This window comes from Nycticebus coucang, chromosome 23 (genome assembly GCF_027406575.1).
Source record: "Nycticebus coucang isolate mNycCou1 chromosome 23, mNycCou1.pri, whole genome shotgun sequence".
In the NCBI taxonomy this organism is placed as follows: Eukaryota; Metazoa; Chordata; class Mammalia; order Primates; family Lorisidae; genus Nycticebus; species Nycticebus coucang.
The window spans coordinates 31,403,935-31,428,093 of NC_069802.1; the positions used below are offsets into that span (position 1 = coordinate 31,403,935).

Below are 24,159 nucleotides of genomic sequence, written 5' to 3' on the forward strand. Positions count from 1 at the left end.
AGAATGTGAATGGGCCAAAACCAACCTATTGCTTCCCTGGAAAACTAATTAATAAAATAATATCTTTGTATTTGAAGAATAAAACTTTGTTCTTAAGTAAAGCTAAATAATTTTGTTTTGAGAGCTTTTGAAAGCAAAACTTAGAATGAGGAATTACTTTTCTGTATCTCACCTCCTTTTCTCTCATGTTGTTTTCCCTTCATTGACAAATTGATAACCCCATCCTGCTTGCTTATATTTGCTGCTGCTTTTTCTACATTTTTTTTGCCTTAATCTGTTGCTAAGTTATTACTGCTTTTTTGCTGTATCTCATGGTTTTTCTTTTCTGGTATGCTAAACACTTGGGCAGATTTAGATAAGATTCTGGTTTATGTATCAGTGTCTGCTTTGCTGTGGTTTTACTGTCTTCCATTCTAACTTATAACCTGCAATGATAAGTCATTGCTTCAAATAGCTGCTTTGATTTGATAGTTTACAAAACAGTAGTATATCCCATTTGCCTTCTATTCCCCATCTAGCAAAAGCTCCTGACCATGTTCAACTACTTGTTCAGACTGCTTCTCTGCTTGTCTAGTTTCTTCTTCGGACAATGCAACTTTTTCATCCGCTTTTATATGTATTCTTTTTATACAAATTACCTTAAATTCTTCATCTTTTTAGTTATGCCTTCTACCCTGAATCCTAAGTCACCTTTAAAATGTACCTGTAACTTAGAGTCTTTTTAAAAGTATTTATTGAAAAACAAATTTCGGACCTTTTTCTATTTAATTCATATTGGCCAATTCTTTTTCAACAGGTATATGCAAGTTGTATACATAGGAAGTAACTTTCTCTGTTAGTTAGTCTTTATATGTAAATAATGAGCTGTTTAGGGATGAGGGACTAATAAGTCCCCACAAGTGGCAGAAAGGACTAAATGGATCATTCTTAGCCTTTGTCATTATAACCTGAGACACAAGCCATTTCATTTTTGACAAGTGGTGATCTATGAAACAGATGATGTCTCAAAATTTCTGCCTTTTAAGTTTTTTATGAAAGATGCTATAATGTTTATGTTTTAGTGGTTTCTGGAAGGTATAAATTGAGAAATTATCAGCATAAAGATAATATTTAAATCCATGGAAATGGATGAGATTACCTAGGGGTCAGGGATGGTGGTGTAACTAGAGGGGAGTAGAGTACTTAGTACCACACCTTAAGGAATCGTAACATTCTTTGGGCAGAGGATGAAGAACTGCAGAGTAAGGCCACTTACTTACAGAAAAGTAAGGCCATTGGCTGAGTAGTTCAAGAAGGAGAGAAGAATGTTACATTAAAGACGGATTATTACGTGTTGATAAGATGTCCAGTACCACAGAACAGAGAAGTGTACCTTGTTTTTAGCACGATAGCGGTCCTAGATCGGGGGTGGGGAACCTGTGGCCATAAGGCCACATGTGACCATGTAGGTCCTTAAGTGTGGCCTTTTGACTGAACCTAAATTTTACAGAACAAATCCTATTATTTTTATTAATATATTTTTGTTCATCTTTTATATTTTTATTTTTAAAATGAACGTATTAGAATACCAAAGAATAAAATAAGTTTTAATAAAATAATCCTCCCAGACTGACCAGCACAATTAAAAATTAGTAAGCTGCAAGGGCTAAATTGATGGCTGCAGTGTTCATGATTTAGTTCTAACTTCCCCCGCCTGATGGTGCCACTACCGCACAAGGCTAGTTGGTGAGAGGTTATGGGGATCTTGTAGGCCAGTCTCTTGTAAGCTTTTTACAGTGGGGCACTGTGTTTCTGTTTGAAGTAGAATTTGTGAATACTTGCACAGCTCAACAGTATTTTTTAATTTTGTCTGCTTAACAGTCCATCATGTCAAGGCAGACCAAGAAAATACTAGAGGAAGAAAACAGATTTTTTAATAAAGGATTGTGAATTGCAATATTGTCTTGTTCCTGCTAAAAATAAGATGATTTGCTTGCTTTATAATGTATCAACATTAAAGAAAGTCAGCGCTCGTCAGAATTATAAATACTCACAAGGACCACAAATATTTTAAATTAGAGGGAGAGGTGTGGAAGGTTGCACTGCAGAAATTAAAAGATAGAAAGCAAAAGAAAAGACTATTCTTCCAAGCACCAGTAAGATCTGGAAATAATGCCATAAAGTAGCTTACATACTCAGGAAAAAGGGAAGCCATTCATTGTAGAAATTGTGAAAGAATGCATTGTGGAAGTTTCAGGTTGCTTAGACCAGGATATCATTCAAAGTACAAACAACTGCCTCTTACAAGGAGAACCATAACTGGCATGTATTAGCCTTCAATTTAACAGAACAACTTCATGCAATACTTCAAAAGGAAAATTAATCAATTTGCTTTGGGTGGATCAACTGATACTACTGACTGGATGCAGGTTTTGTACTTCATTTGGGTCAAAAAGAAGATTTTCTTTGCTAAGAAGAGTTTCTTGCTTTAAGCACTCTTGAGGACAAAACACTGGGAACAGATATCTTCAACAACTTTAAAGGTAAATGTGAAGTTGAACTGAATTTGGTTAATTTAGTGACTATATGTACAGAAGGTGCACTTTCCATGATAGTAAAGCATGAAGAGTTTATTGCACAGATTAAAAAAAGTATTAACAGATCTAGTTGTTCTCATTTCTTTTCATTGTATCTTGCATCAGCAAAATCTCTGTGCTAGAGGTACTATTTTAAGAGACACTTTGCAATCACTTGTATATTCTTGCCAATGCAACACAGCATAGTCAATTTCTTAATATGCTAAAGTTAAATTTCTTAATATGTTAAAGTTATTCAATGTGGATTTTGCTGTATCATTCTAAAATACATTGGCTATCGAAAGGATGGGTGTTAGCCAGAACTTTATCTTTGTAAGAACAGATAGTTACATTTTATGAAGAACTGAATTAGCAATGTGAATTATTGAAAGAAGATTTCTATAGGAATCCAGCATTTCCATGTGATATCAAATCAAAACAACTTGAATATTTCTTTGCAAGGTAAAACAAAGTCTATTTATAATATGTGGCAAAGAAATCCAAGAATTTATTCTTCAAAAGGAAATTTTGAGTGCACTCTTTCCCCAGTAAGCCAAGGTCGTTGATGAACAGGATAATATATGTGAATCATTTGAAGAATACACAACGTTCTAGACCCATTAACTGGAGGATACAATGAAAAGTCACTGACTTTGAGAATCATGGTATCACACTCAAATTAGGATTTCAGTCTCACCTAGTTGATAACACCAAGTCACCTAAAGAACTACAGGTGGAATTGATTGAGCTCTCAGATGACATTTTAAAGTCATTGTTTGATGGTAAGAAAGACCCAGTTGAAATATGGAAAAATACAATAGAATACCTACACTTTCAGCAACGTACCTGGAAAATGCTTGCTTTCTTTTCAACCACTTATTGCTGTTAATCTACATTCTCAAGATGCCCTTAAGGTCACAAATGACTGATACCCATCTAGAGGATCAACTGAAACTATAGACCTCCATGCTACAACCAGCAACTACAACAAAGTCATTAAAAAGTTATTTTAAAATTAACAAATAGTTTTAACTTTTTGAAATTAGTAACTATCTTGTAGTTAGATTATTACAAAGTAATGTAAATTTTTAAGTATACCTAATTAAAGTTGATTACAACTAAATTAATGTGGCCATATAACAGGAAAAGGTTCATTTCTAGGTAGCCTTGACTGGATAAATTTCAGCAGAGCGATGCAGATGGCAGCCATATTGTGATAGGTTAGAAAGTAGTTAAGGTATGTGCAAGGGGATAACATTTCTAGTAAACTACTCATTTAATAGCTATGTTTTGAGGAAGAACAAATAAATGGAGCAGTAATTGCAGGCATCAGGAGTCTATGGATGCTTGTTTTTTAGATAAGAGATGCCATTTACAATGTAAGTAAGATGGGGAATACATTTTTAGATCAATGATAGCCACGATTCTTTTATTATGTGAACTTAATTAAGCTGAGAGCTGATAACAAAATATTGAGACGTTATGTTAGATAAAGAAATAGGTTGGGCTTGGTTTGAATGTGAATATCAACTCAGAATTATTGCTTTTTTCCTTCAAAAAATGGTTTTTTAATCATGTTAATTATTAAGATATGGTATGTGTGGCGTTGTTGTGTTACACATTTTAAAGGAATGATATTTTCCTCAATTAATTTACTGTTAGCAAATATCTTGAGTCCTACTGTGTGGCAATTAATTAGGGTATAATTCTATGTTTCTTCCTTATTGGCTTCTGAATTGGATATAGACTTAGGAATCAGTAATCAAAATTACTAGCTTTTTAAATGTTGATGTTGCATTGAAGAACTTGATGTGAAACTGGAGCTAAAATTAGGCATTGGACTTCCTTACCCCCTAAATCCTTAAATTGAAATTACCAACCTGTCAAAGACAGTACAGCTGAAGCTACAGCCTTTTCTAAAATACAAAGAAGCTCTATTCCAGTGAGTTTTCCATTCCATTTGCTTGTTGGTAAGAGTGAGCAGGAGGCTTGGCCATGAGTGAAAAAAGACTTTTAAAATATAAATCCATTCCACTAGGGACAACTAAGAGGGTGTTGCAAATATTATTCTTCCTTCCTTTGGGAGGACTAAGGGATAGAGAAAAGAGCAGAAGCTTCTTCCAAAGTATTTCTCCCAAGAATGAGAAAAGTGTTTGTGGGAGTTCTATTTTACAAGAGAGGTGGGAATGGTGGGGTTGGGTCAAAAAGCTTACTGTTCACACAAGGAATAGGGTTTAGGCCTTGCTTTTAAAAAGCTCAAAGTAATTAGGGATGTTAAGTATTAGATTTGGTATAATGGAAAGATAGAGGAGAAAGCAATTAATTTTGACTTGAAGAATTCAAGGCTCAGTGAGTAGGGCGCTGGCCCCATATGCCGAGGGTGGCGGGTTCAAACCCAGCCCCGGCCAAACTGCAACAAAAAAATAGCCGGGCGTTGTGGCGGGCGCCTGTAGTCCCAGCTACTCGGGAGGCTGAGGCAAGAGAATTGCGTAAGCCCAAGAGTTAGAGGTTGCTGTGAGCCGTGTGATGCCACGGCACTCTACCAAGGGCGGTACAGTGAGACTCTGTCTCTACAAAAAAAAAAAAAAAAATGAAAAGGATTGAGTGAAAGCAGGGTTTGGCAAACTTTTTATGTAAAGGGCCAGATAGTAAATATTTGTGAGCCACCTGGTCTCTATTGCAACTACTTACCCTGTGTTGTAGTGCAAAATAAATGAGCATAGCTGTGTTCCAATAAAAATTTATTTATAAAAATAGGTGAACTTGGCCTTTAGGTCATAGTTTGCTGATCCCTGAGTTAAAGGATGTAGCAGGAAAGTAAGGTAGAGGGATACTATAAGCAAAGACAAATGAGTCTAAATAATGAGACATTTTGAAAATATTCAGCATTATAGGGTTGTTGGAGCTTAGGGTGGGAGTAAGAAATAGGAGTGGAAGTGTAAATTATGGCCTCTATAAGGAGGAGTTTTGAGCCTTTGAAGCTGGTTTTTTTGAAATGGGTAATAAGTATTATCAGATAAGTCAGCTTATTTTCATTTGGAACATCTGTTGTTGGTTCAGGTTTGAGGCTTTTTTGCAGTAGTTTTAAGAAACTCAAATTAAAGCAGCCCTTTTAAGTCAAAACTGGGAAAATGAGCAGTCTTTGCTTCAATATATTGAGATACTGGGTTGCTGAAGTACTGTCAAATAACATCCTTCTTTTCTGCCTGGGCTCTGAACAACTTGAGAAATAAAAGAAAGATGCAAGCCAAAATATTCTTTCTATTATTGACAGAGGCCAGATTTGAGGAATAGCTTTGTGGGAGAGTCACGTGGTCTGACATAGACCAATTTTCCCATCCAATCCTAGGCACATTAGAGAAGCCCGGCAGAACTGCAGGTCTGTCACCTCTTTCTATAGCTCACTCCCAAGAGCAAGAGGAACAAGATTGAGCTTTGTGTGCTCAATTTCTTCATTCTGAAATCACCTTTCAGATAAGTTACTTTACTTACCTAGGAGTGAAAAGCGGTTTGGGTCAGGCTTCTGAAGCATCTTTTCTCATAGAAACCAGGAGCAAGGAAAAAGTTTTATGCCTCTAACAATCAGGCTTAATTTTTGCAGGCTTATATCTGCGAATAGTATGCTGGAAACAATACAAATGTTATTATACTGAAAACAAGTCCAACTTACATGTTCTGGATAGTTTAAAAAGTATTTAATTTTAGTGTTTGGAACAGCCATATTTTTTAAGCTCTCAAAATACAATTAGTAGGGTTTTTTTTCTTTTTTAAACTACTTAAAATTTTAAGTAGTTTTTTTTAGGCCTATGTAAGATACTTACGTAAAATACATGTTTGGTTAGAAAAGAAAGATAAGGCTTCCTTATTGATCATAATTTTTAATTGACTTTTTAAATTTAGAAGGAATTAGTTTAAAAGAATACTGTTTCTTTAAGTGGAAAAAAGCATGTACTTTGACAAATACATTGTTTTAATTAGTTCTAATTATAGGTGCTTATACTGATATCTCCTTTTTCAAAATATCATCAGTTGCTCTTCAGTGTCCTTTTCCTCTTCTTTTTCTGAACGATTCAGTACTAAAATCATTAAGTGGAACCAAACAAGGATAATTGTCCATATTGAGCAGGGTGTTTCGAAGGCCATGTCCCTGCAGGAGTGCAATATCAGAGCCTGACAGGGTGCAGATGGTGTGCCACTTGGGTTGGAGGAGTTTTGAGAGGTGAGAAGCACGTATATATGTATAGAAGAGCATCCTAACCCAGGGTGTCGGAGCCCAAGCAGGTATGCTGTCTATAAAGGACAGTGGCCTGGTATGGAAGGAGGGTCAGATGGTTAAGCAAGGGATATCCAGACTGAAACAGAGTCAGAGGATGAGGAGGGCATTGATTTGGGATGGGAAGTGAACCTTCTTGAGTCTCAGAGCCCAAGCAGATAGCAGGGGAGTAGTGTAGGATTGCAGCCCAATGTGGTCTTTTGCGGCCCAGATGTGGTGAGAAGAGAATCCCCGCATGGAGGTTATCTGAATGCAAGGAGTATCAGAGACTGGATGGGAGAAGAAGGCATCTCAGTGGTGGGTTGGCACAATAAGCGACATCAGAGTCTGAGCAGGGTAGAGAGGATATTCTTGTAGGAGGGGTGCCAGGCATGAGGGATGGGGGTCTGAACAGAATGAGAGATTATACACCTGCGGTACAGTGCAGGTGTTGTGGCCAAAAGGGGTGAGGAGAGTGTATCTATGCGGAGAAGAGGAGACAGCCACAATGGTGACATATGAGGGGCTGATCAAATAAATGTTAAAGATGTGGGAGCCAGGCTACTCATTGATTGTGAAGGGAATTATAAATATGGAAGTAGGGAAAATTAGAATGCTATCTGTAGTGTTAGATTGGAAATGAGGTATTGGTGTGAATTTACGGCTTTCATTATATATGTAGGTATAGAAATACAGAAATATATGTATGCATATGTATACACACATGCCCTGTATTGGTCACTAAGAAGGGGGCTTAGGAGCAGTGATACCCCAGTATCAGTAAGCATAATGTATCATTGTTAATTTCCTGATGTTAATGGTTGTTTTGTAAGAGAATGCCTTTATAAGGAAATACTTATTAAAGAATTCAAGAGTGATGGGACATTATATAGACCACTTAATCTCAAATGGTTGAGAAAACAAGTTTTTCTCACTATACTTAAAAAGTTTTCTCTAAGATTATTACAAAATAAAAATAAATATTTAAAATCAATTTCATTCCTCTTTATATTATGTTCTTATGAATAATCACATAATCTTTATATTATGTTCTTGTGACTGATAATAAACTTTAGCCCCTAAAACTACATAGTTAATAATATATATGTGTGTGTGTATAGTCTTATAAGTTTTTAAGCGCCAGGAATTGCTTTTTGAAATGGTAATAGCAAATATTTATTGAGTACTTACCATGTCTTAGACATATGCTAGTTTTTAATGTGTATTATCATGTTTAATTTTCATGTATGAAATAGTATGATTTTTATCTTCATTTTACAGATGAGCAAGGCTTAGAGAGATTTTTCCACCCAGTAAATATGAAGGTTGAATTTACATCCAGGTCATTGTTACTATCTTAACCATTATACCAGGTCAAACTGGTAGAAAATTATCAAGTCTTACTCTTCCTAGTCAGATTGTTCCATCTAAAACAGCAGTTTTGGGAACTGTATTAAAGGACTGCAGCATTACGAAGTTTGAGAACCACTGATCTAAAACTTTAGTAGTGCTGTTCTTGTTTTTATTTTAGAACCTTGAATTTCAGGGTTGGTGAAAAGTATCCTGGCTTTAGGCTTCCTTGGCTTTTTATTTCTGCCCTGAAGTTAGAAAGGGAGCTTCTGTATTCTGAATGCATATTAACAAGAGTTAAGGATTTCCTTGAGATGGGTTAATTAGCGAATATCCCCAAATTTCTTTCTTGCTCTTAGAATTGGAAATGGATGGTGGTGAGAATCTAGAGTTAATGGGGCAAGATTTTTCCACAGCAGATTGCCAAAGTTAAGGTTTAGTCTGGATATAAAGTTTCCTTCTATCCCAATTCTAAGAATGATGAAGCATCACCTTTTACTCTTTGGAACTTGCCCAAGAATGGCAAATGATCAAATGATATATAGTCATATTGTGAGTGGCATGGTTTTGAAATACTGTGCTAAGGAATTTTGTCCTTATTCTGACATTTAGTTGGGATTACATTGACATTTTTGTTAGTTTTTAAGCGTGACATTCACAGGAATGGCACTTTCCACGTTCCATTCAGTGAATTCATTATTAAGAGTTTTCTTTTATACCCGTCCTATGCAAACCCTGATTACTCTTTCTTTGGGAGAAATCAAAAGCTTTCCTAGGCTACTGTTTGAAAACATGGGCATAATTTTAAAAATTTGTTTTGGAAAATTTCAAATATGTAGAGAAATAGGAGAAAGCATAATGAATCTCTCTGTGTTTCTGTGACCCAACGATGTAACAAATTCCAGCCTACTTTTTGTTGATATAAAAATTAGCAATCAAGGGCGGCGCCTGTGGCTCAGTGAGTAGGGCGCCGGCCCCATATGCCGAGGGTGGCAGGTTCAAACCCAGCCCCGGCCAAATGCAACAAAAAATAATAGCCGGGCGTTGTGGCAGGCACCTGTAGTCCCAGCTGCTCGGGAGGCTGAGGGAGGCTGAGACAAGAGAATCGCGTAAGGCCAGGAGTTAGAGGTTGCTGTGAGCCGTGTGACGCCACGGCACTCTACCCGAGGGCAGTACAGTAAGACTCTGTCTCTACAAAAAAAAAAAAAAAAAAATTAGCAATCAAAACCAAACATTTTATATGTTGGTTGTCTGATGTGTTATAGTTTATTTCATGTGCTAATGTGAATGTCAATCCTGATTACACATTTTCTTGCAGTTATGAATTTACACCAGAATGGTATTATCATGATGTCTTACTGTTGCTTTTAGGTTAATGTTAACTATTTTTGTTGTTGTTGTTGTACTATGTGGTTTAGTGATAAACAGAAAAACAGTTAAATTTTGGATCCTAGAAGCTGGAGTGGGGAAAGGGGGCATAATGAGAGCAACTTCTTTCTGCTCTGCATTTTGAATAATTCTAAACCTGTTAAGAGTTTGTTGTTTATGTCTGAGGTCTATCTATCTGACATTTTATACTAACCAGGCAAACCCAAGAAATATTGCTTATTAGTAGACACATTGCATATGCTGGACAGCAGTTCATTATTCTTCAGACTTATAGAGCCACCAAATTAACAATGATGTAGTTAATGTGTAGACATTCTTTCAAGCATTCATCTTATAAGGTTGTTGAAATAATAACTTAATAAAATGTTTTCATATTAGTATATATAATTTTTATTGGTGATGTGATAATTTGGTGTTTATATTTCGGATGTTTACTGATGATCCACACCAAATGAATTTATGCCTTGGAAAATGTGAATTTCAGAAGATACAGATACAGATATATTTTATACACGTGTGTATAGATACAGATATAGATGTGTGTTTAGGTCTGTTTATGTCTACACACACATATAATTTGTAGTTTGTAGCAATTAAGATGATTTTTGAAGGCTTTAAAAAAGTTTTTAGTTTCATTTTAATGAATGGTTGAAAAGAATGTCCTGTTGCCATTTATGTAGAGTTAAAATTATACAGAAAGTAGTACATTGTATTATTGTAATAAATTGTAATTTTGCAGTCTATTAAACCTTATGTTTATATTGTAGGTGTCACTTATTAACTGTGTAACTATGAGAAGATTGCAAACTCTTCTCTTCTCTTAAAAGTTGTTACATATTAGGCAGCGCCTGTGGCTCAAAGGAGTAGGGCGCCGGCCCTATAGGCCCCATATACCAGAGGTGGTGGTTTCAAACCTGGCCCTGGCCAAAAATTCCAAAAAAAAGTTGTTACATATTGATTTTCAATCATTGCCTTTCTCATTCTTCCTTTTACTCTGTAAGATTGTTGATAGCTCCTTTCTTCTTGATATCTTTTCTTTTTTTAAGGTTCATGTCTTTTTTTCATTGGATAATTTTTCCAAACTCAAATGTATACATATTACTCCTTCTGTAAAAATCTTTATTTGGTTCTCAGTGACCTTAGGATAAATTCTTAATAATGTGGTTTAGAAAGCAAAGCATAAGCTGCTCCTTCTGTACTGCTTTAGCCTTTTTGCTTCTCATACTACCTTGAGTACCACCATCAAACAGTGCTGTAGTTAATAGTAGCATAGTAATAATAGCAGCTAACATTTAATGATGTGCCAGATATTGCATGAATTATCTCTTTTAATTCTCACAGTAATTTTGAGTGTCTGTATTGTCTTCAGCATTTTACAGTCACACTGAACTCTTTAGATCCTCAAGCTCTGCCTCAGGGCTTTTGCATATTTGTTTTCTCTTTCTGGATTACAGTAGCTGCTATTCCATTGCTGCTTTTTGCAAACATATTTTGTTTTGTCTTTTTAAAAATATACATAGAAAAAGTATCAGATCACCTTAGTAAACAAAGTAAACATGCTGGTTTAACAACTACCATAACAAGAAGTAGAAGCCCAGAAGACCCCTCATATCTCTATCCAGTCAGTAATCTCTCCCTACCCCGAAACGTGAATAGTATTCTGACATTTTAACACAATGGATTATTTTTGCCTGTTTTGGGATTATATTATATTATATTTACTTCGTTTAAATGGGATTATATAGTATGTATTCCTTTGTTTAACTTTTTTAACTTAGTGTTTTGTTTATGTGGTTCATTCATGTGATTGGCTTGTAGATATAGCTTATTCATTTTCAGTACTCTATAATATTATACTATATAAATATGACATTCATCTATTCTTTAAATGAGTATTTTTTAATATATGAAACTTTCTTTGTTACCTGTTTTAATGTTCTCTAAAGCGTTGTCAATTTTCTACAAATGCACATTTTTACATTAGTCATCTTATTAAAAACCGTGGTATTTCTTTATTGAAAAAGCATTATGTTAAGTATAGGTGATATCTGTCTATCTCTCTATCTCTCTATCTGTCTCTCTCTCTCTCTCTCTCTCTCTCTCTCGTCAGCCAAATCCTCCATCAGCCATAAAATTCAACTGCAGTTTAGTAAGTGAATCACTATGACAGATCCTGAGACTAATACAAAGGCAGTGATATTGTTGAGACTAATACAAAGGCAGTGATATTGTTCTTTTTGTCAAGGAACTAAACATTCTAGTTCTTCTCTCCTAAAAGTCTCGTTGTAAATCACATTAGAATATGAATATGCTTGGAGAAAATGATGTTAGTAACAATGAATTCTGACAAATAAGATGGGAGAAGGCTCTGAGATACCAAGATATAGTACTTACTTTTATACCAGGTCTTTGTATTCTATTTGTGAACAAACTGTTGTTTAATATAGTTCGTTAATTGTTAGTTATAAAACCAGAAGAAAATGTTTGGAAGACAGGACACTTGAAAAGTGAACAGAATAGGGAAAAGACATTTCAGATAGTGTAAATAAAAGCTCAAATGAGTAAAAAACATGTAGTGGGTTAGTTATTTCTTAAGTGGCATGTAATTTACATATGATAGAATGATACAAAATGTGGTTGGAGAATAGACAGAATTAAATCAAAGAATGCCACATATGTTATCTTAGAGCATTTATAATTTATCTTATAGCCAGTAGAGATCCACTGAAGAATTTTAAGTAGAATTAGTATAGTCTTCTCTTCTGAATGGTAGAAGGTAATTAGAACAATGATTCTAGTATTCATTATAAAAGTCTTGATAGGAAGAGAAATATTCTGGTAAACCTCAAATTTTCTGTCCTCTGAGTGTGAGGTTCAACAGAGGTGAATCTTTAAGGTAAATATTTACTATTTGGAATTATAAAAATTTTTTCAATTTATGAACTACATCTGCCCTCCAGAATTTGTACAGAGTAATATAATATATTTGTACAGAGTAATGTAATATAACATATTCAAGTACTGTTGACCCTAAAGAATAAAATATGGCATAAGAAATTAAAGTTCCCATCTATTGATTATTTGAGAAGCTCCAAGATGGCAGACTAGAGACATTTCCTCATCAGCTGCTCTCAGTCACTTCAAAACCCAACCACAGAGATAAGGAAAATTAAGGAGAAGGAGGAAGCAAGAGGAATAAGTAGGGGAAGGAAATGAACAGGAATAAAAAACACATGAGTAGGAACCAATAAGAAAATTTTGGCAGTATGAAAAAACGAGAATAGATCAATCTCTTCCCACAAGGGATCATGAGGCTATCACTCAGGATCCCAACTGTAAAGAAATTATGGAAATGACGGAGAATTTAAAGTATGGATGGTAAAAACAATGAAGAGAATTGAAGGGAAAGTAGAAAACCACCAAAAGGAAATCCAGAAATTGACCCAAAGAATGAATAGAAAACATGATGAAATTAAAGAAGATATATTGGAGCTTAAAGAATCAAAGGAGTCATTCAGGAGCTTAAAGATGCAATAGAAAGTATCAGTAATAAATTAAACCATACAGATGAAAGAATCTCAGAGCTAGAGGATAAAGCTCTTGAGCTAACTCAGTCATTTTAAGAGATCAAAAAAGAACAGAAAAAAAGCAGTGCAATCTATTAGAAAATATGGGATTTCATGAAGTGTTGAAACATGTGAATTACAGGTATCCCTGAAGAAGAGCATCCCAAAAGTATGAAGCCCTACTGGGGGATGTCATAAGTGAAAATTTCCTAAGCATCACCAAAGATTCAGACACATTCCTTTCAGATGGATATCTAACCCCAGTTTGTCTCAATACAAACAAAGCATCTCTTAGACATACTGTAATGAACCTGGCCAAGGTCAAAATAAATAAGAAAATTCTGCAAGCAGCCAGGAGTAAGCACCAATTGACCAATAGTGGCAGATCCATCAGGGTGACAGTGGATTTCTCAACTGAAATTTTATAAGCCGTAAAAGGTTGGGCTTCGACTTTCAACTTAAACAAAATGATAACTTATAAACTAAGATTCTGTATCCTGATAAACTAAGTTTCATACTTGATGGAGAAATAAAATCTTTTACTGACAAGCAATCATTGAGGAAATTTGCCATTATAGCACCAGCTCTGCAGGAAGTATTCAAACCTATACTACACACAGACCATCACAGTAGAACACCAGCAAATTAAAGATACCCAGAAACAAAAGGTCAAAGCCTAGCTTCCACAGTGGCCCAAGTGAAAAGACTGCATGACAGACTTCCACAAAATAAGACAAACAGAACTCTACCATATTTATCAGTTCTCTTAATAAATGTGAATGGCTTGAATTCCTCACTGAAGAGGCATAGGCTAGCTGACTAGATATAAAAAGCACAAGTCAACTATATGTTGTCTTCAGAAACATATCTAACCCTTAAGGACAAAGGAAGACTCATGGTGAAGGCTTGGAAAACAATATTTCAGACAAATCAGAAGAAAAGGAGTAGTTACAATTTTGTTTGCAGATACAAGCAGATTTAGGGTAACAAAAGTAAAGAAAGACAAAGATGGATGCTATATACTTGTCACAGGAATAATGCAATAAAGAGACATTTCAATTCTAAGTATATATTTACTCAACTTAAATGTTAACAATTTATAAAACAAACCCTAACTATATAGTAGGAACAATATGACATCCTACAGCATTACAAGTCAGAAATTAACTTTTTTATTTATCACTCAAAACAAAACGAGATTAAAAAAAAAAAACAAACATGGATTTTCTGTCTCAGTGAATGTTTGCTTAGCCATACTATTTTTTCAAGCCAAGAATCTTTATTTCTCTCACTGACACCTTAAAAGAATAAAGTTGTGTCACTAAGTTATTTCCAGTTTACTGTATTAATATTGCTGTGAGATACCTCCCTTCACTCAGGTTAACTTCTGCCTCAATTTATGTTCATATCTTTTCTCTGAGGTATTTCTGTAAACTTTGTAACCATCTTCTCTTTATTCTTTACCCATTTCAGTCATTAACCACTGCTGCTTGAGTGATTTTGTTTTCTGAATGCAAAGGTAATCCTATTTCTTTACTTCTTAAAGACCTTCCATGACTCATTCTGACTTTTAGGAGAAAAATTAACTGCTTGGCAAATGTGCTAGGTCCTAGGCTCTTGAGGATCTGTGTCGGTACATCTTTCCATCCTTTTATTTTTTAATTTTATTTATTTATTTATTTATTTATTTTTTATTGTGTTAAGACATTTATATTCTACATTTACTAAGTTTCACATGTACCCTTGTAAGATGCACCACAGGTGTAATCCCACCAGTCACTCTGCCTCTGCCCATCCTTCCCCCTCACTCCCCTCCTTCTCCCCCTTCCCCATATTCTTAGGTTATAACTGGGTTATAGCTTTCATATGAAAGCCATAAATTAGTTTCACAGTAGGGCTGAGTACATTGGATACTTTTTCTTCCATTCTTGAGACACTTTACTAAGAAGAATATGTTCCAGCTCCATCCATGTAAACATGAAAGAGGTAAAGTCTCCATCTTTCTTTAAGGATGCATAATATTCCATGATGTACATATACCACAATTTATTAATCCATTCATGGATGGATGGGCACTTGGGCTTCTTCCATGACTTAGCAATTATGAATTGGGCTGCAATAAACATTCTGGTACAAATATCTTTGTTATGATGTGATTTTTGGTCTTCTGGGTATATACCTAGTAGAGGAATTATAGGATTGAAGGGCAGATCTATTTTTAGATCTCTAAGTGTTCTCCAAACATCTTTCCAAAAGGAATGTATTAATTTGCATTCCCACCAGCAGTGTAGAAGTGTTCCTTTTTCTCCACATCCACGCCAACATCTCTGGTCTTGGGATTTTGTGATATGGATCTGTCTAGCCTTTTATATTGCCTTTCACATTGAATTCCTTACTCCTGCCATATTTTTTAATTTTTAGACATTTTAATATTTAAATTTAATTAAAGCTAAATAAAATTGCTGTATTCTTCAGCTACTATATCAAAAGCACAGATTCAGAACATTCCTGTCATTACAGAAAATTCTATTGGATACTGCCATCCTTGAGCATATCAAGTTCTCTCTCCCTATGTCTTTGTGTGTGCTGCTTTCCTTTTCTAAATGTGCAGTGTGCCCATCCATGTTTTGCCTAGCTAACTTTAACTCATCTGGTAAGACTTTGCTTGACATCATTATTTCTGTAAAACCTTCACTAGAAGGAACTTTTCCTGTCTTCCCCAACCCTAAAATCTGTGTTGTTACCTTTTGTCTTAATGTCTATTACATTTAAAACCTGGAGTCAGTGTTTAATAGTAAAATTGTAACAAAGTATTGAAACTTTATGTAAATTATGATTCTATGCAAATTGACCATAGTGTATGAATTTACCAGCTTGTTGAAAGACATGCTTAAATGGATTTATCAGGTAAATACTGCCTGAAGAAGTACTCTTCGTTAGCTAAGTGTGCCCTTAGGAAAAGACTTAAATTTATCATTTATGTGATAATTGCATACATTTAATCATACTTTAAAACATAGAACTAGTTCTAGCAGCTCAAGAATCTGTCGAAAGGCAACTAAATTTGCAAGTAAGTAGAAATGCATTGTGTCAGTATGGTACAGTGTAATGAAAATAAGATATTTCTATTGCAAAAATACAGTATTAAATTTGTAGCCATCAGGTCAGCTTTAATAATTAATTAGCATTATGATAAGCAGAGCTGGGAGTATAGAAAGCACGTCAACATGGTATACTTACTCTCAGGTAGGATTACTTGTCAGCAAGTTTCACCTCTGCTCTGCTGGAGTTACCCACTACTCTCTTTACCTCAACATCATTTGGTATGCTTTATACATCTGTAATCTTAAATCTAGATATACTTCTATGTGAGTGTGTGAAGAGATTATTTTCAACAAAGTTTAGGGCTTCAAAAATAATATTAGTGGGCCAAAGAAGAGAACACAAGAAGATTTAGTTTTTCCCCCCATAGAGGAAACGTAAATTTTTGCCTGGGGAAAAGGGGTGAAAACACGCTCCTTCTCTTGTCTGTTTGTATTAGATTTGGTGGCTGCATTTTTTCATACCACAGAACTGGATGCATCTTCTAAAAAGAGGAGTTTTTTGATTGTGGTTTTGGTTTGGAGTTTGTTAATCCATCCAGTAAAATGAGGCTATTGTGGAATAGGTTGAGATGCCAAATATATACGCATTAGATTGCCACTTTATGGCTTATTTTATAGAAATAATAGATTTCCCAGATATTTCTGATTTCAAATTTTCAAATTGGGAATTTACAACTATCAGAACCCAGTTTTCTGAACCACGTTGAATTTAGCTGCATTTGGGGTTAGAGAGACTTCTTTGATAAACTTAGATATTTAAATTGTTATGGTGCACAAGTAAGTATGTGGACATTTAAACCTTTGACTGCCTAGTGCTCAGAAACAAAATGTGCGAAAAGGCATTGTATTCACACCAAAGAAACATCTTGTATTGAACGCTTACAGGCAGTGTTTGCACCAGACAGACATCTTGTTTGAATGCCTATAGGCCTTTGCAGTCAAAAGATTGAAGACCAGCAGATGTTAATGAGAAAAGGTTTAATTAGGTGTACTTTCTTAGAAGACACAGAATTTGAGTTAGACAAAAGAAGGGATGGAAGGGAACAAGGAATAGAAGCCTATAAAGCAGCAGTTCTCAACCTGTGGGTCGCAACATTAGGAAGGTTGAGAACCAGGAATGAACAGTGTTTGGGGAAAAAAGTGGAGACAGGATAAGAGCACCTGACTGAAGTGGGAGATTGACCAGTGATGTTACCACCCAGTTGGGTCTCTTTTACCTACTGCCCAGATAAAGGTTGGTATACTGAGACAGCAGGACTCGGAGCAGAGAAAGAACTTAATATTTCAAGATACCAATCAAGGAAATGGGAGAGCTTCCACATACCCAACTGTCTGAGAATTTTGGGGCTAAGATTTTTAATAGGTGGTTTGGTGAACAAAGGGCTAGGGAATTGGGTCTACTTATTGTTTAGGGATAAACTGATATGGTTGGGAAGTAGAAACTGTCTCCTTGACTGGGACATTTGTTGAGTAGGTGGCCACAGGACTTGTTGGATGAGTTCTCATGTATGGCCGCTGGTCTGATTGACATCACTTGGTTCCCCCAAATGCAGACCCTGGAAGATATCTCAAAGACCACTCTTAAGGTTTTATAATAGTAATGTTATTTATGGAAGTGATGAGGAAGTCAAAAATCTTGCCCCTGTCAAGGATATGTGACACTTAAGAAGTAAGCAGTTATAGCAGCAGGGAAGTTAACAAAGACTGGTTAACTTTTAGCTATGGATATACTTATAGAGTTCTGACTTTTATTACTGTTTTTGCCTTGTGGCTTACGTTATTTTAATGTAGGCAGTTTCAGTGAGAGAGGTTGCGCTAGGTAAACATGAGCTGTAACTTAAATTATTTTATTATTAAAAGAATTTTAATAATTATTATATCTTTTCAGCTTTTAAAATGGCATTTCTTTTCATTTTCGTCTGATTTCCAAATGTGTGCATGCATACATATGCACTTTATATGTTGATTTTTACAGGAAAGGGTTTACTATCATCTGATATGAACTCTTCTGTAGACTGTCATATTCATATGAGCATATAACAAACTTAGGTTTATTCTCATAAAGCTTTTTTTTTAATAGTTTTTCCGTATGTACTCTATATGGTGCTTCTGCTTTCATATCATTTTACTTCTATACAAAAAGGCTTTTTATTTTTGAGGATCCTGAGATTTTTTTGTATTGCATGATCATTCCTCATTCAGTGATGACTTTAACATCTAATTTTTAGCCTTCTATCTTTACTTTAATTCCTGACATTATTCCTGGACTTCATTGCTCCTAAGGATAAGCCCACTAAGCATTCTAACCTTACAGTTCATTTAATTCTCAATAAAGACCTTCATCTTTTCCTACTTCAAAAACTGTCTCTTATGCCATATTTAAAAAAAAAAAAAATATATATATATATATATATATTTTTTTTTGCAAAATTTAAGTTGTAATTTCAATGAGGTCTGACACACAAACAGTTGGGTAACTAGTTCTTTACCAAGCATGGGATATAACAATCCATCCCCACAAGTGTTTTTGTGTGCCTTGGTAGCAGTGATCTCCTTTTCTACATCCAGACACTGACAAGCATAGATCTGCTTTTTGCATTTTCTTGTACTATATTAAATGGACTCATACAACGTATATTTTGAATCTGGCTTCCTTTACTTAACATCATGTATTTGAGACACATCCATGTTGCATGTTATCCGTAGTTCGTTCCTTTTTGTAGCTGAATAGTATTTCATTGTAGCATAGTTTATTCAACAGTTGAAGGGCACTGAGTTATTTTCGTTATGGATTATGAGTGAAATTGTATGAATACTTGAATATAGATTTTGGGGTAAATGTAAGTTTTATTTCTCTTACACATACTACGTAGATGTGAGGTTATTGGATGATGTGGTACTGTTTGTTTACCTTATTAGAAATTTTCAAACTGTTTTCCATTTTGCATTTCTATCAGTAATTTTATGAGAATGCCAATTGCTGTGCATTCTTTCTTTTTTTGTTTTGAGACAGTCTCAAGCTGTCACCCTGGGTAGGTGCTATGGCGTCACAGCTCACAGCAACCTCAAACTCCTGGGCCCAAGCGATTGTCTTGCCTCGGCCTCCCAAGTAGCTGGGACTATAGGCGCCCACCACTGTGCCTGGCTATTTTTTGTCACAGTTGTCATTGTTTAGCTAGCCTGGGCAGGGTTCGAATCCACCATCTTTGGTGTATGTGGCTGGCACTGTAACCACTGTGCTACAGGCCCCGAGCCCAATTGCTCTGCATTCTTACCAACATATTGTTAGCAGCTTTTATGTCAACATTCTTATTTATTAATATAATGGTATTTTCTTGAGATTTTAATTTGCATATCAATGATAAATTATATTGGGCATTTTTATGTGTTTATTTGTTATTTGTTCTTTTGTGATGTGTCTGTTCAAAGCTTTTGCGTGTTATAAAAATTCGCGTTGGTTGCTTTCTTAATGTTGAGTTTAAGAGTTGTGCATAAGGTCTAGAGATAAGTTTTATCAGATGTATGATTAGCAGAAATTTTACATGTGCTATAAACTCATGTTATGAGTATTTTATGTTGATTATTTTTTAGATGATTTAAAAATAGAAAAAAGTCTTTTTAAAAAAAAATCTATAATTTTATTAGGATAAAAATATGGAAAACTTCACAAATTTACATGTCATCCTTGCTCAGGGACCATGCTAATCTTTTTGTTTCATTCCAATTTTAGAATATGTGCTGCCGAAGCAAGCACAAGAAAATATCTTTTATATTCTCCTTCATCTTGACCATCTTTGGAGAATCTTCATTTGCTTGTGTAGATCTAAATGTGTGTGTGATATCATTTCTTCTTCCTGAAACATTTAAAAAAGTATTTCCTTTTTTTCTCTTTGGATTAAATGAGAGTACATATGCTTAGGTTGCCTTGTTTGCATTTGTAAGGTAAAGGCCAAGTTGTAGTTGTGACCTTCACCCAGAAAGGGTACCATTTACCCGTACATTGTATCCATTAGGTGGGAACTTCCCAAACCCTTTCTCTCCTCCCCCCTTCTTTGAGTTTTCCTCCCACGTATGGTCTTATTAATCTTGAAGTTTCTACTTAGTACTGAGTACATGAGATGCTTGATTTTTCATTCTTGTGATACTTACGAGAGTGTTCTCCAAATCCATCCAAGTTGTAACAAAAGGTACAAAATCTTTCATCTTTTTTTTTGGCTGAATAGCATTCCATGGTGTATATATATCACAGTTTGTTAATCCATTTATGTGTTGAAGGGCACTTTGGTTATTTCTATATCTTTGCGATTATAAATTGGGCTGCAATAAACATTTGAGTACAAATGTCCTTATTATAAGATGACTTTTCTTTTGGGTAGATACCTAGTAATGGGATTGCGGGATCAAATGGAAGGTCTACTTTTCAGTTTTTGAGGACTCTCCATACTTCTTTCTATAAAGGCTGTACTAATTTGCAGTTCCACCAGCAGTGCCTGAGTGTTCCCTTCTCTCTGCACCTATCCCAGCATCTGCTGCTTTGGGACCTTGTGATGTGGGCCATTGTCACTTGAGATTAGGTGATATCTCAAAGTGGTTTTGATGTGCATTTCTCTGACAGAGACAGTGAGCATTGCTTCATGAGTTTTTTGACCATTCATCTGTCCTGATGAGAAAAGATTCTCTTCGTGTCTTTTGCCCAGTTTTTAATGATGTCCTTTGCTCTTTGTTGATTTGCTTGAGTTCTTTGTAGATTCTGGTTATTAACCTTTTTGTTGGATTCATAACATGCAAATATCTTCTTCAACTCTGAAGGTTATGTCTTTGATTTGTTGATTGTGTTCTTAGCTGTGCAGAATTTTTTTTAACTTGATCAGATCTCATTTATTTATTTTTGTTGTTGCTGCAATTGCCTTTGGAGTCTACTTCATAAATTCTTTCCCAACTCTTTAAAGAGTTTCCCTCATACTTTCTTCTAGAGTTTTTATAGTTTCATATCTTAGGTTGAAGTCTTTTATCCATTGTGAGTTAACTTTTGTAATTGATGAGAGATGTGGGTCCTTCATCCTTTTATACATGGCTAACCAGTTCTCCCAGTATCATTTATTAAATAGGAATTCTTTTCCCCAGTATATGTTTTTGTTTGCTGTAGAACATCAGATTGTGATATGAGGCTTGTTTTATCTCTGAGTTTCTGTTCTGTTCCATAGGTCTGTTTTTATTTTTATGACAATGCCATGCTGTTTTGATCACTACTAACTTAAAGTCTAGTAATGTGATGCCTTCAGATTTGTTTTTATTTCATAGAATTGTGTTTTCTATTTTTTTTTGTTTTGGTTTCCATATGAAACAAAGAACCATTTTTTCAAGTTCTTCAATGGAATTTTAATAGGATGGCATTAATTAAATATGTAGATTGCTTTGGGTAGTCTAGACATTTTAACAGTATTGATCCTTTTCAGCCATGAGCCTGGTATGTTCTTCCAGTTGTTAATATGCTCTGCTGTTTCTTTCCTCAGCAATTCATAGTTCTTTCTGTAGAGATCCTTCACATTCTTAAGTAAGGTATTTCATTTTCCATGGAGCTATTGTGAAGTGTATTTTGTTTTTAATTTGATTCTTAGCTGCCTTTTGTTGGCATGTTCACTGATTTGTGAACATTGATTTTGGATCCTGATAATGTTGCCATATTTCTTGGTTACTTCCAAGAGTTTCATGGGGTTTTCTAAGTATAATATTATATCGTTAGCAAACACAGATAGTTTGAACTACTCTTGTAGCCATTTGGATACCCTTGATATCCTTTTCTTGCCTGATTGCATTCACTTGGACTTCCAACACCATGTTGAATAGTAGTGGCAATAGTGGGCATTGTTGTCTGGCTCTAGTTCTAAGTGGAAATGCTTTCAATTTTTCTGTATTCAGCATAATGTTAACTCTTAGTATAATGTTTGTCGTAAATGTCCTCCATCAGTTTAAGAAATGTCCTATCCATGGCTTTTATTTCTTAAGTTTTCTTATCAAAAAAAGGAGGCTGAATTTGGTCAAAGGCTTATCGTGTCTATTGAGAGGATTGTGTGGTCCTCTATGTAATGAGTTGCAATTATGAATTTTTGTATGTGAACTAGCCTTACATGCCTGGGATGAAGCCCACTGGGTCGTGATGTATTATTTTTTTGATGTGCAGCTAAATTTTCTTTGTTAGAATTTTAGTGGATATCTTTGTATCAATATTCATTAATAATAGTGGTCTGTAGTTTTCTTTTTTTGTTGAGTCCTTTCCTGGTTTTGGTATGGGGTGTTACTTGCTTTGTAGAAGCAATTGGAGAGGGTTCCTTCCTTCTCAATGTTTTGGAATACATACAAACGAGCTTTTCTTTAAAGGTTTGGTAAAATAGAATTCTGGTGTGAAATCATCTGGGCCAGAACTTTTTTTGTTGGAAGCTTTTTTATTGTTGCAATTTTAGTAATTGATATTGGTGTATTCAGGAGTTCTATTTCTTCCTGTTTTGAGTCTAGGGAGGTAGTGTGATTCCAGGAATTGGTGCATTTCCTTCATATTTTCAGCATTTCTTGTAGTGTATGTCTGCTGATAATGAATTTTATGTTTATTTTTTTTTCAAATATTTTTGAAAAATATTTTTTGCTGAGTATAGAATTCTAGGTTGACACTTTGTTTCTTTTATCACTTTAAAGATGCACTTCATTGTCTTCTAGTGTGTAATTTTGGATATGTAATAATTCTGTGATTCTTACCTGTGTTCTTGAATATGTAATTTGGCTTTTTTCCTCTGGCTGCTTTCAAGATTTTCTTCAAATATTAAATTTACTTAACGTTCTTTGAAATTTTTGGATCTGTGAGTTGAAGTCTTTCATTACTTTTGTAACAGTTAGCTATTGTGAGTGGAGAAAGAGATGGATTACAAACAAGCAAGCTTAAGAAAACTTTTCATGGTGCTTGAAAGTGTGTTTACCCTGACCTAGCAGTTGTTTTATGCATGTATGTGCATGTCAAAGTTCTTCAAATTGTATAATTTAAATGTGTAGTATCTTAACTGCAAATTAGGCATTGTGAAAGAAAGAACAAAGGATCAGTGAATTTGCTTTTGAATATCATAATGGAGATCTGGCAAGGTAGTGAGGCGAGAACAGGAAAAAGAAGTCAATAAGGATTGGTTAAGAAAAGAAGACCAAAATTGTCTAGATATTAGATGATAGATTTATATACTGTAATTCTGTATTTAATTGTTTTTTTAGTTTGAATTTTTTTCTTCATTTTGTTGCCCTTGGTAGAGTGCTGTGGTGTCACAGCTCACAGCAACCCCAAACTCTTGGGCTTAAGCAATTCTCTTGCCTCAGCCTCCCAAGTAGCTGGTACTGTAGGTGCTTGCCACAACACCTGGCTATTTTTTTAGAGACAAGGTCTTGCTCTTGCTCAGGCTGGTTTCAAACTCCTGAGCTCAGGCAGTCCACCCACCTTGGTCTCTCAGAGTGCTAGGATGATAGGTGTGAGCCACCCATGCCTGGCCTGTAAAGAATCTCTAAGAATCTACAAGTTAATTATTATAACTAGAGAATTTAGCATTGTTGGTAGACACAAAGTCAATATGTAAATATCCCTTGTATTTCTATAAACTTGGAAGAAACAAAACTTTTATCCAAAGATAACATTTTCAATAGCACCAGCACTGAAGTGTGAATAAATTTTAACAGTGAATGTGTAAAACCCATGTCTTATCTACTAAGGAATTAAAAAATGCTATGGAACAAAAGTATATCTTCTTATTTGCTTTTCTTCAGGCATAGAGCTAGGAAATGTGAATTGTTTAAATTCAGTGAACTTATATGAGAAGAGGCTATACATTTTGTCTAATATAACACAGAATATTGTCCTAAAGCAGTAATTTATTTGCAGTAATATTTTTGAAGCACATTGATCACAATAAAAC

General features: G+C 34.9%; 1 protein-coding gene and 1 non-coding gene across 17 annotated transcripts in view; one reads left to right on the top strand and one right to left on the bottom strand.

Moving 5' to 3' along the window:
• LCORL (ligand dependent nuclear receptor corepressor like) overlaps window positions 1-24,159 on the top strand; it is a 136,530-nt gene that overhangs the window by 7,452 nt on the left and 104,919 nt on the right. The window lies entirely within an intron of this gene.
• On the bottom strand, window positions 19,865-19,970 carry LOC128576196 (U6 spliceosomal RNA). The gene has a single exon (XR_008377300.1). It is a non-coding gene; the product is annotated as a U6 spliceosomal RNA (small nuclear RNA).